The sequence below is a fragment of the Geotrypetes seraphini genome, chromosome 12 (genome assembly GCF_902459505.1).
Source record: "Geotrypetes seraphini chromosome 12, aGeoSer1.1, whole genome shotgun sequence".
Classification (NCBI taxonomy): Eukaryota; Metazoa; Chordata; class Amphibia; order Gymnophiona; family Dermophiidae; genus Geotrypetes; species Geotrypetes seraphini.
Genome location: NC_047095.1, coordinates 104805422 through 104819260, shown reverse-complemented (window position 1 = coordinate 104819260; position 13839 = coordinate 104805422).

The following is a 13839-nucleotide window of genomic DNA, read 5'->3' as shown; positions in this document are numbered from 1 at the left end:
CAAAAAAAGTTTTACTTAGCTTGGGACCATGGTCTGAAACACCATGCTGTACTGGTAGAAAATGTCTGGCCAGAGTGTAGATGAAAACACCACGGCAGCATTCAGATGTACAATCCAGAATCCATGCCCAATCCTCCAACAAGTGCCTTGTTTAGCTTCTCAAAGGGTTCCTCAGGGAATGTATCAGCTGGTGAGTAGTATTTTGTAGTTAAATTTTGGGATTTTTTCTATTATTCTTTGTTTTTTCTTGAGAGATGTTTAAATACCTATGTGATGTAGATGTGAATGAGTCAAGTCTCTTTCATTTGAAATGAAGCTCTGGAATGAGAAGGCATAGGGTGAAGTTAAGAGGTGATAGACTCAGGAGTAATCTAAGGAAATGCTTTTTTACAGAAAGGGTGGTAGAAGTGGTAGAGACAGAGACTGTCTGATTTCAAGAAAGCCCGGGATATTTGCGTGGGATCTCTTAGAGAGAGAAAGAGATAATGGTCACTGTGGATGTGCAGACTAGATGAGCTATTTGGCCTTTACCTGCCATCAACATTCTATATTTCTACGTATAACAGAATCAGCCATTTAAAAAAAAATTGCATGTCCTAAAAGAGCAGTGAGGGCTCAGACTACAGATCTAATACAGCTTTTGCATCCAGCAATCAAAACCTGCCACATAGGGAAGATGCAGCTGTATCAGAGATGATTCCAAAACATCAGCAGGCATGGCAGACTCAGACAGGTAGATCGCCACGGCACAATAGAAAGTGAGCGGTCATATATAGGCATTGTTCTCTTAGGCTTCCGTGGCTTTGCATCATGATTGTAGTAGTTTTACGGGTCTTGCTGGCACTATTAGGACTACCAGATGTCTATGAAAACCCGGATATGTGCTCTTTTTAGAGGACTTTTCATAAAACCATGACAGCAGTTTGTATTGCCAGCTAGCGCGCTGAAAGCTCCATACTGCTCCCTATGCTCATAGAGTTCCTATGAGTGTCAGGGGCAGTGCAGAGCATTCAGCATGCTAGCCAGCAATAAAAACCGCTATTGCAGTTTTGCAAAAACAGGGGGGGGGGGGGGGTTAGTGACGTAATTTTTAATAATTCAGTTATGTCTTATTCTTCTCCAGTTGATTGTGTGATTGCATTTTATATCATAAATGTCCTTCATTAAATTACAAAGGATTAAAAAAAATTTCTCTGGATCATACACATGAGATCTTTGAGTCACACACACATATATATATATATAAAATATTCTATAATAACATTCTTAGGACTCCTTTAACGAAGGTGCGCTAGGGCCATAACGCACGGAATAGCATGTGCTAAATTGCCATGTGCACTAGCCGCTACTGCCTCCTTTTGAGCAGGCGGTAGATTTTTGGCTAGCGTGCGCTATAGCACGCACTAATCCGGTGCGTGCACTAAAAACGCTAGCGCACCTTCATAAAAGGAGCCCTTAGTCTTATTTTCCATCCCTTTCCTAATAATCCCTAGCATCCTGTTTGCTATTTTGGCAACTGCCACACCTCGGGCAGAAGGTTTCAGCATATTGTCTAGGATAATCTTTTCTCTTGGGTGCTGGTGAACCCTAACATCTGGTAATTATGCTCTGGATTATTCTTCCTTATGTGCATCACTTTGCATTTCTCCACATTAAATTTAACCTGCCATTTGGATGCCCAGCCTTCCAATTTCCTAAGCTCTTCCTGCGTTTTTTCACAATCTGCATGTAACATAGTAACATATAGTAACATAGTAAATGACAGCAGATAAAGGCCTGAATGGTCCATCCATTCTGCCCAACCATATCATATTATCTACAATCAGCCTCTCCACTGATTCTGTCTTCATCATAATTAATAAGGGAAGAGGAGCCTGTCTGTTGCTATGACTGTATTCTGTGTGAAGAGGGAGAGTCTCCGACAAAAACGGTGAGTGCTATCTTGAAACACGAGGGCTGAACATAGATACATGCCATTCATTATGACCCTGATCTGTGAATTTGGATAGGGAAGCAAATCTCCAGGAACTATAATTGATTATTCCACAATGCCTAAATTGGCAGTTCCCTTCAAAAATTGCACAGACCATGCGTCAATCATGCACTGTTTAAAGAAACACGGCTGATGGCACCTACTGCAAAACTTAGGCATCTGCATAGGGTTTTACTTGCCTACATTGCAGATGCCTAAGTTCTTCTGAAATTCACGTCTAATGAGGCATAAGGTCATTTTTGCCCCTAACTATACCTACGTTGAACTTAGGTACCATTAGGCTTCTTCGTGTAGACGCAATTATGATGCATACTTTTTAAGCACACTTTTGTTTTTTTTTAACAGCGCGGTCAGTTACCACCCTAATTAAAGCCAATTAAAATAATTAAGTTAGGCAATGTTAGGGTGTTTACTGCTATCTAACTTTGGTGCCATTTATAGACTATGATACTATGCTTGTGAGGTTAGAACCGGATGGAGTAGAATGGATATGATTTGTGCTCTAAAGTTAACATGGGGGCATGTAACCCCTTAATTTCATCAACTTGGGCAAACTGGATAGGCAATATGGCCTTTATCTGCCATCATTTTCTCTGTTTCTGTTTCAAAACTTCATAGGTCTATTAGACAGAAAAAAATGCCAAATTGTTCATATATTCCAACCCTTGATTCATGAGACATAATCATTTAATCGTGAATTTTCACATATATAAATGTTCAAACATATTTCTATTTTGTATGTAATCACATATAACAGTAACACAATTCTCCTATTTTTTCCCCTTTATTATATGATTTAATGTGTTCCTTTAAATAAAATGTTACTACTATCATTAGGTCTTTTTGTCATTATGTTTTTTTTTTGTTAGGTACTTCTTGCTGTTCCTTTCAGACCTCAGCAGAATAAAATAGCATTTAGGGAAAAAGATACAACCCAACAGTCCAGTGCTGGAAGCCAGAATAGCAAATATCTCCACTGCCACCATGTACTTGCCCTTGGTGCTCAAGTATGTTGGGATGAAGGAGATCCAGACACTGCAGAAGACCAGCATGCTGAAGGTGATGTACTTGGCCTCATTGTATCTGTCAGGTAGATTTCTTGCTAGGAAAGCTACAATAAAGCTGATGCCAGCCATAAATCCCAGATAACCCAGAACACAGTAAAATGCAATTACTGACCCTTCATTACATTCAATTAGTATTGTTCCAATTTCAGATCTCATATTAAGATATGCAAATGGGGGAGCAGTGAACAACCATGCAAGACATAGAACTGTTTGAATAAGGGAACAGGAAAGGACAATAGAGTTAGAGACCCTGGAACCCATCCATTTCCGGAGCTTGCTTCCAGGCTTGGTGGCATGAAAGGCCATGACCACAGTGATCGTATTTGCTAGTATGGAGGACAGAGTGATAGAGAAAGTAATCCCAAAGGTACTCTGTCTGAGAATGCAGGTAACATCCTCAGGATGCCCAATGAATAACAATGAGCAGAGGAAGCAGAGCTTGAGGGAGATGAGGAAAATATAACTGAGATCTTGGTTGTTGGCTCTAACTATTGGAGTGTCTCGGTAATAAATAAATATTCCAAGGATGACAGCAGTGACCAGAAAGAAGAAAAGGCTGGATGAAGTCAAAGTTATCCCTAGAGGCTCTTCATAAGATAGGAATGTTTTCACTTTTAGGATACAAGCATCTCTCTTCTGATTGGGCCATTGATCCTCTGGGCATATTGTACAGGTTTCCGTATCTGAGAAAGAAGATTGTTGTCTGATTATCTCACAAATGCCATGTGATCTGTTTAATAAAGTGCACTGAAATACATAAGCCCTGTAACTGTCACCACTCAGACAAGACAGAACACTGTAATTTTCATGCTACCAGAATAGGTATTGTTTTTTTTATTCAGGTAGTCAAGCATTTTCCTTCTCTGTCCTGGTAGGTTCACAATCTATCTTACATGCCTGAGGCATTGCAGAATTAAATGACTTGGCCAGGGTCACAAAGATCAATGCTGGGATTGAACCTACATCTTCAGGGTGCTGAGGCTTTAGCGCTAAACCCTAAACTACTCCTCCCTATAGCAGTTATACTGTAGAGGTTTTGACACCCCCCCATACATACACATTTTGCCCCCATAATTATTGCTCCAAAGATTTTTTGCCACTAGAATGTTTCACCCCTCCACATTTTATAATAGGTACTTTTTGTTGTGGCTTTGTTGTTCCAGCGGTGTATTGAAAAAACCCATGCAACATAGCAAAGGATGTTCCTAGAGCTGAAGAATATGCAGCCTGACCTCCAGCCACAAAGCCTGATACTGTGTTTTAAACAAGCCATAATTCAGGCATTTGGTAAGAAATTCCCCAACATCAAGAAAAAAGGTTGCTTCTTCCACCTATCTCAGTTTGCCAGAAATTTAAGAATGAGTGACTGAAAGTGCAAAATTTATTTGGGAGAAAATTCTGGGGGTGGGGCAAAAATACCAAGGGGTGAAATTTGGAGGGGCAAAACAAATGCATCCAGGGGTAAAATGTTGAGGGATGAAAGGTGTGGCAGTGGTGTTGTTGAAAAAAACCCATGCAACATAGCAAAGGATATTACTAGAGCTGAAGAATATGCAACCTGACCTCCAGCCACAAAGCCTGATATTGTGTTTTAAACAAGCCATAATTCAGGCATTTGGTAAGAAATTCCCCATCGAGAAAACAGGTTGCTTCTTCCACCTATCTCAGTTTGCCAGAAACATAGTAACATAGTAACATAGTAGATGACGGCAGATAAAGACCCGAATGGTCCATCCAGTCTGCCCAACCTGATTCAATTTAAATTTTTTTTTTTTTTTTTTCTTCTTAGCTATTTCTGGACGAGAATCTAAAGCTTTCCCCGGTACTGTGCTTGGGTTCCAACTGCCGAAATCTCTGTTAAGACTTACTCCAGCCCATCTACACCCTCCCAGCCATTGAAGCCCTCCCCTGCCCATCCTCCTCCAAACGGCCATACATAGACGCAGACCGTACAAGTCTGCCCAGTAACTGGCCTAGTTCAATCTTTAATATTATTTTCTGATTCTAAATCTTCTGTGTTCATCCCAAGATTCTTTGAACTCAATCACAGTTTTACTCTCCACCACCTCTCTCGGGAGCGCATTCCAGGCATCCACCACCCTCTCCGTAAAGTAGAATTTCCTAACATTGAGCCTTAATCTACCACCCCTCAACCTCAAATTATGTCCTCTGGTTTTACCATTTTCCTTTCTCTGGAAAAGATTTTGTTCTACGTTAATACCCTTAAATATTTGAACGTCTGAATCATATCTCCCCTGTCTCTCCTTTCCTCTAGGGTATACATATTCAGGGCTTCCAGTCTCTCCTCATACGTCTTCTGGCGCAAGCCTCCTATCAATTTTGTCGCCCTCCTCTGGACCGCTTCAAGTCTTCTTACGTCTTTCGCCAGATACGGTCTCCAAAACTGAACACAATACTCCAAGTGGGGCCTCACCAATGACCTGTACAGGGGCATCAACACCTTCTTCCTTCTACTGACTACGCCTCTCTTTATACAGCCCAGAATCCTTCTGGCAGCAGCCACTGCCTTGTCACACTGTTTTTTCGCCTTTAGATCTTCGGACACTATCACCCCAAGGTCCCTCTCCCCGTCCGTGCATATCAGCTTCTCTCCTCCCAGCATATACGGTTCCTTCCTATTATTAATCCCCAAATGCATTACTCTGCATTTCTTTGCATTGAATTTTAGTTGCCAGGCATTAGACCATTCCTCTAACTTTTGCAGATCCTTTTTCATATTCTCCACTCCCTCTTCGGTGTCTACTCTGTTACAAATCTTGGTATCATCTGCAAAAAGGCACACTTTTCCTTCTAACCCTTCAGCAATGTCACTTACATACATATTGAACAGGATTGGCCCCAGCACTGAACCCTGAGGGACTCCACTAGTCACCTTTCCTTCCTTCGAGCAACTTCCATTAACCACCACCCTCTGGCGTCTGTCCGACAGCCAGTTTATGACCCAGTTCACCACTTTGGGTCCTAACTTCAGCCCTTCAAGTTTGTTCAACAGCCTCCTATGAGGAACTGTATCAAAGGCTTTGCTGAAATCCAAGTAAATTACATCTAGCATATGTCCTCGATCCAGCTCTCTGGTCACCCAATCAAAAAATTCAATCAGGTTCGTTTGGCACGATTTACCTTTTGTAAAGCCATGTTGCCTCGGATCCTGTAACCCATTAGATTCAAGGAAATACACTATCCTTTCTTTCAGCAACACTTCCATTATTTTTCCAACAACTGAAGTGAGGCTCACCGGCCTGTAGTTTCCTGCTTCATCCCTGTGACCACTTTTATGAATAGGGATCATATCCGCTCTCCTCCAATCCCCAGGAATCACTCCCGTCTCCAGAGATTTGTTGAACAAGTCTTTAATAGGACTCGCCAGAACCTCTCTGAGCTCCCTTAGTATCCTGGGATGGATCCCGTCTGGTCCCATCGCTTTGTCTACCTTCATTTTTTCAAGTTGCTCATAAACACCCTCCTCCGTGAACTGCGCAGAATCTCCATTTTCTCATGTAACTTTGCTAGACAATCTCAGTCCTTCTCCAGGATTTTCTTCTGTGAACACAGAACAGAAGTATTTGTTTAGCACATTCGCTTTCTCCTCATCACTTTCCACAAATTGGTCCCAGCATCTTTTAGCCTAGCAATTCCATTTTTCATCTTCCTCCTTTCACTAATATATCTGAAAAAATTTTTGTCTCCCTTTTTTACATTTTTAGCCATTTGTTCTTCCGCCTGTGTTTTCGCCAGATGTATCTTTCTCTTGGCTTCTTTCAGTTTCACCCTGTAGTCCTTTCTGCTCTCCTCTTCTTGTTTTTTTTAATATTTCACGAACGCCAACTCTTTCACCTTTATTTTCTCAGCCACTAGGTTGGCGAACCATATCGGCTTCCTTTTTCTCTTGTTTTTATTGATTTTCTACACATAAAGGTCCGTAGCCATTTTTATCGCTCCTTTCAGCTTAGACCACTGTCTTTCCACTTCTCTTATGTCCTCCCATCCTAACAGCTCTTTCTTCAGGTACTCTCCCATAGCATTAAAGTCCGTACATTTGAAATCTAGGACTTTAAGTATCGTGCGGCCGCTCTCCACTTTAGCCGTTATATCAAACCATTAGGCATCATTAACAGACTTCTGAGGAAGAAACATGTCTTCAATTACCCCCTGGTTGGAGCCAGATGAAGGTCACACTCTCACTTTTTACCAAACTAGTAGAATCAAATTCTTCCTATCATGAAATCCCTTGATGGACTTTGAGCTTTTGAAAAATAATAAAAACCTACCTTTTTACCTGACTCCTCAGGATAAGCAGCATTCAGACTGATACTCCCAAACCATTGTACTCTTAATAGATGTTCAGCTGACTCTTTCCCTGTGCATGCTTCAGGCTTCATGCATCTCCCTATGGATGATTGAGGCTTTAAGTGTTTGTTAGTCCAGAATAATTGAATTAGATGCATCTCACTGTACCCATATTGCCTTAATCTTCTGTGCCTTGTTGTTAATTGTTATATGTCTTGTTGCTAACTGTTATGTATTTTACCATGTATGCCATTTTGGGCTTCTTGGAATGCATGGGATTAGAAAATGACATGTGGACCATTTAAATAAATAAATAAATAGACAACTTCTAAGAATATACAATACTTAAGATGCCTGACCTAAATTACCTAAGTTCTGCTGTAGATGCATTACTGGCATCTGCACTGTAGACTCCTCTCAGTGCCTACTTTTTTTAAAAATAATTTTTAAATGACGGGATAATTTACCTTGCAAATTAAAGCCAAGTAAAGCAAGTAAGTTAGGAGATTGGAACAGGGTGACTTATGGGAGGAGACTGGGTGTGGTCTATGCTCGACAAATAGCTTACTTAAGGTGCACTGTCACTTAGGACAGTCAGTGTGGGGGCTCTTACCCCTTAATTTCATCAACTTGGGAATACTGGATAGGCAAAATGGTCTTGATCTACCATCATTTTCTCTGTTTCTGTGTTTATGTATCAAAGCTTCATAGGTCTGTTAGGCAGAAAAAAAATGCCAAATTGTTCTTATATTCCACCTCTTCCTTTAATTAATGAAAAGTAATCATTGAATCATATGAATTTTTACATACATACATGTTCAAACATATTTCTGTTTTGTATGCAAACACATATAAAAGTAATACAATTTTCCAATTATTTTCTTTATTATAAGATTTATTGTTCTTCCTTCAAAAGAAAATGTTACTACTATAATTTTTTGGCCTTTAATTCATTATCTTTTTTTATTAGGTAATTCTCTTTGTTCCTTTCAGGCTTCAGTAGACTAATATAGTATTTAGAGAAAAAGATACAACCCAAAAGTCCAGTGCTGGAGGGTAAAATAGCAAATATCTCCACTGCCACCATGTATGTTGGGATGTAGGAGATCCAGATGCTACAGAAGACCAGCATGCTAAAGGTAATGTACTTGGCCTCATTGAAACTGTAAGGTAGATTTCTTACTAGGAAAGCTATGATGAAGCTGACACCAGCCAGAAATCCCAGATAATCCAGAACACAGTAAAATGCAGTTACTGACCCTTCATTACATTCAATTAGTATTGTTCCAATTTCTGATCATATGTTAAGATATGCAAATGGAGGAGCAGTGAACAACCAGAAAAGACAAAAAAACTGTTTGAGCAAAGGAACAGGAAAGGATTATAGAGTTAAGAACATTGGAACCCATCCATTTCCGGAGCTTGTTTCCAAGCATGGTGGCATAAAAAACCATGACCACAGCGATGTTTGCTAATATGGAGGACAGAATGATGGGAAAAGTAATCCCAAATTATAATCTACCTGAGAATACAGGTAATATCCTCAGGATGTCCAATGAATAACAATGAGCAGAGGAAGCAGAGCATGAGGGAAATGAGGAAAATGTAATTGAGGCCTCAGTTGTTGGTTATCTCTATAGGAGTGTCTTGGTAATAAATGATTTCCAGGATGACAGGAGTGACCAGAAAGAAAAAAAAGGCTGATTTGAATTCAAAACTATCCCTAGAGGTTCTTCATAAGACAAGAATATTTTCACTTTTGGGATACAAGCATCTCTTTTCTGATTGGATCATTGATTCTCTGGGAATATTTTATAGGTGTCCATATATGAGAAAGAAAATTACCATCTGATTATTTCACAAATACCATGGGATATGTTCACTAAAGTGCACTGAAATAATAATGTCACCACTCAGCAAAGACAGAACACTCTAATTGCCATGCTACCCAAATAGGTAGAGTTATATTTTATACAGGTGCTCAAGCATTTTCCTTCACTGTCCTGGTGGGCTCACAATCTACTGTACATGCCTGGGGCAATGGAAGATTAAGTGACTTGCCCAGAGTCACTAAGAACAATGCTGTGCTTCAACCCACAATCTCAGGGTACTGAAGGTGTAGCTCTAACCACTAAGCTACTCCTCCCTATAGCAGTTATAGTATAGATTTTTTTTGCCCTCCCCCCAACATATTGCCCCTATAATTTTTGCTCCAGTATGTTTTGCTACCAGAACGTTTCATCCCTACGTATTTCATCCATGGGTAATATATGTTGCGGTCTTGTTCCTGTGGTGTATGCTTTGTTGCTGAAAAAGGCCCATGCAACATAAAAGAGGATGTTACAAGAGCTGAAGAACATGTAGCCTGGACTCCAGCCACAAAACCTAATAATGGGTTCTGAACAAGCCACAATTCAGGTATTTGATAAGAAATTCCCCAACGTCGAGAAGACAGGTGGCTTCTTCCATCTATCTCAGTTTTTCAAAAAGTTAAGAATGAGGGACTGAAAGTTCAAAATGTATTGTGGAGAAAATTCTGGTGGACAGGACAAAAATACACAGGGGTAAAATTTGGAGGGGGAAAAATTAAAGCATCCAGGGGCAAAATGTGGAGGGATGAAAGGTGTGAGGGCAATGAAAAGTACCCAGAACCAAAATGTGAAGGGGCAAAATACCCTGGGGGAGATATATAGAGGGACAAAGCATTCTCGAGCAAACATTGTAGGAGTGAAACTTACCTGGGGGAGAAATGTGAGGAACAAAACTTCCAGTTCCCACCTGTTGCAATATAGTAGAACTGGTGGCCCTTCAATTCTAACAAAGTTCATGATCTGCAAGCCCTGATGTTAGAGGGAGACCTGGATATTGTTGCTATCACAGAGACATGGTTCCCATGGTTCCCATGGATGGGATGCAAACATATCGGGTTGTAATCATTTTATAAAGGACAGAGATGGTCAAAAAGGTGGAGAAGTAGCTCTCTATGTAAAGATCGATATTCAAGTGACTGAAATGCAAGGGACCTGGGGAGAGGAAGAAGCAATATAGATCGCTCTGAAAAGAGAAGGAACTTCTATCTATGTGGGTGTAGTCTACAGACCTCCAACTCAATCATAGTAAATTGATAAAGATCTGATTAGGGATATCCAAAAGTTTGGAAAGAAAGAGGAGGTGCTGCTGTTGGGAGATTTCAACCTGCTGGATGCGGACTGGAAAGTTCTGTCTGCAAAATCAGAAAGAAGTAGGGAGATTGTAGATGCCTTTCAAGAAGCTCTACTCAGACAAATGGTTATGGAAATCATGAGGGAAAAAGCGATATTGGATCTGGTCCTCACAAATGGAGAGAGTATATCTAATGTATGAGTGGGTGCTCACCTGGGAAGTAGCGATCATCAAATGGTTTGGTTTGATATAACAGCTAAAGTTGAGGGCGGCCACATGATACTAAAAGTCCTATATTTCAAACATATGGACTTTAATAATCTGATGTGGTAGATCATGATTTCGATTGATCTACCACATCAAATAACTCGTTCTTTGACAAAGCCCGGTTACTAGGTCAAAATGGGACCCATCTAGTACTATCGAGCTTAACCGTATCAAGCAGTGATTTCAGCTTGATATTAGGAAGCATTGTCTACATCTTCTGTGCAGTAGAACACCATGACGGACTACTGATTTGAGATAAGTGTTCGTTTTTTCCTGCACTTGATTCTGCTAAGATTTGTATGAAAGTTCTTGCTGAATAATTCAGCTTACATAGTTGATTGCACTGGATTGCTTAAGTTATTTGATTCATCCAACCTGCACGTTGAGATGAATTTTAAAATATCTTAAAAATTATAAAAAAATACAAAACGAAAAGTAAATTACAATTAAGTTAATTAAAATTGGTTAGGTTGGGTTTTTTTTAAATCTATGATGGATATTTACTACACTACCTTCACACTTTGGGGTGAACTCTATATGATCCCCATAAAAGGTGTATCTGAGATCTTTTCCTCCAATTAGGCTTTTTCCCCTGTAATAGTAACCTGATGCAGAAACTGAAAGAAGCCAAGAGGAAGCTACGTCTGGCAAAAGCACAGGCAGAAGAGCCAATGGCTAAAAATGTAAAAAAAAGGAGACAAATTTTTTTTCCAGATATATCAGTGAAAGGAGAAAGATGAAAATGGAATTGCTAAACTAAAATATGCTAGGAACCAATATGTGGAGAGTAATGAGGGAAAAGCACACATTCTAAACAAATACTTCTGTTCTGTGTTCCCGAAAGAAAATCCTGGAAAAGGTCTGAGATTGGCAAAGTTACACAGAAAATGAAGTAGATTTTGTGCCGTTTACGGAGGAAAGTGTTTATGAACAACTTGAAAAACTGAAGGTGGACAACGTGATGGGACAGGACGGGATCAATCCCAGGATACTGAGGGAGCTCAGAGAGGTTCTGGTGGGTCCTATTAAAGACTTTATCAACAAATCTTTGAAGACAGGAGTGGTTCCTGGGGATTGGAGGAAAGCGGATGTGGTCCCTATTCACAAAAGTGGTCACAGGGATGAAGTGGGAAACTACAGGCCTGTAAGTCTCACTTCAGTTGGAAAAATAATGGAAGTGTTGCTGAAAGGATAGTGAACTTCCTAGAATCTAATGGGTTACATGATCTGAGGCAACATGGCTTTACCAAAGGTAAATCGAGCCAAACGAACCTGATTAAATTTTTTGATTGGGTGACCAGAGAGCTGGATTGAGGACATATGCTAGATGTAATTTACTTAGATTTCAGCAAAACTTTTGAAATGGTTCCTTATAGGAGGCTCTTGAACAAACTTGAAGGGCTGAAGTTAGGACCCAAAGTGGAGAACTGTATTAGAAACTGGTTGATGGACAGATGCCAGAGGGTGGTAGTTAATGAAAGTCGCTCGGAGGAAGGAAAGATGAGTAGTGGATTCCCTTAGGGTTCAGTGCTGGGGCTGATTCTGTTCAATATGTTTGTGAGTGACATTGCTAAAGGGTTAGAAGGAAAGGTTTTGACACCAAGATTTGCAACAGAAAGGAAAATGGTAAAACCAGAGGACATAATTTGAGGTTGTGAGGTGGTAGACGCAAGAGCAATGTAAGGAAATTATTCTCTATGGAGAGGGTGGTGGATGCCTTGAATGTGCTCCCAAGAGAGGTAGTGGATGGAATGCGCTCCCGAGAGAGGTGGTGGAGATGAAAATGGTGACAGAGCTAAAAAAAATTGTGGGATAAATAGAGAGGATCTAGAATCAGAAAAGAATATTGAAGAACTAAGGCCAGTACTGGATAAACTTGCATGGTCTGGGTCTGTATATGGGCATTTGATGGAGGATGGGCTGGGGATGGCTTCAATGGCTGGAAGGGTGTAGATGGACTGTAGCTGAGTTTTGATGGAGACTTCAGTAGTTGGAACCTAAGAACAGAACCAGGCAGATTGTTGGATTCTTTCCCTGAAATAGCTAAAAAGAAGAAGAAAAAACCAACAACAAATTTTTAGATTGAATTAGGTTGGGCAGACTAGATGGACCATATGGGTCTTTATCTGCTGTCATCTACTATGTTACTATGTTAGGAGAGTGGATGGTGGGAGGGGAGAAGGATGTGATTTTGTAGTGAATTCAAGGGCAATCTTGCGGACCTTGTCATGGAAGTAATCAGCCATAGTCTGGGGAGAGAGAAAAGGAGGGCTCAGAAGTGGGGGTTCTTTGAGGAGGGAGTTAAACAATTATATGCCACCAATTTTTATATGAAACGATTCCTGCATTTTTTAAGGACTTAATGTCAGAGTACCAGCCGTCTAGATCTTTGCACTCTGAAAGTTCATCATTGCTGAAAACGAAGGCTAATCCAAAGTATGTAGAGACAGAGGCCATGGCTTTTATATGCGCAGGGGTTATGTTGTAGAATTGCCTGTTTGGTCAAATCTGAAAATGTAGAGGTAGGAGCTCGTTTAGGAAAATGCTGAAAACACATTTATATGTAGACACATTTTTCTGAGAAATTGATCCTATGTAAGGAACAAATCTGTTTGCCTTGTTTTAACTTGGTTTTGAATTGTTTAATATTTTATATATGTAACCATTTGTAAACCGCTTTTGGAATAAAATGGTATATAAATTAAAAAATAAAGAGACAATAGAGGTTGGAAGAAAGGGAGTTAGTTGGATGTAGTAGTCTTGCTTGACCCATGTAAGTGCAGAATTAAAGGAGGTCAGCATAAATTTAAAGTGAAGAAAGTCAGCATGTGTGTGAGATTTGAGCCATAGGTGCTCAGCACAGTGGGTACAGGAACATAAGTAACGGACATTGGGAGTGAGCCAAGGTTGAGGTTTGGTACGACTTACCAGCCTGTAATTACCTACTTCTTCCTTACTTCTACGTTTGTAGAGAGGGACCAGAGCCACACTTCTCGTCTTCTGGTACCATTCCCAACTCTAGAGACTCATTGAAAAGGTCAG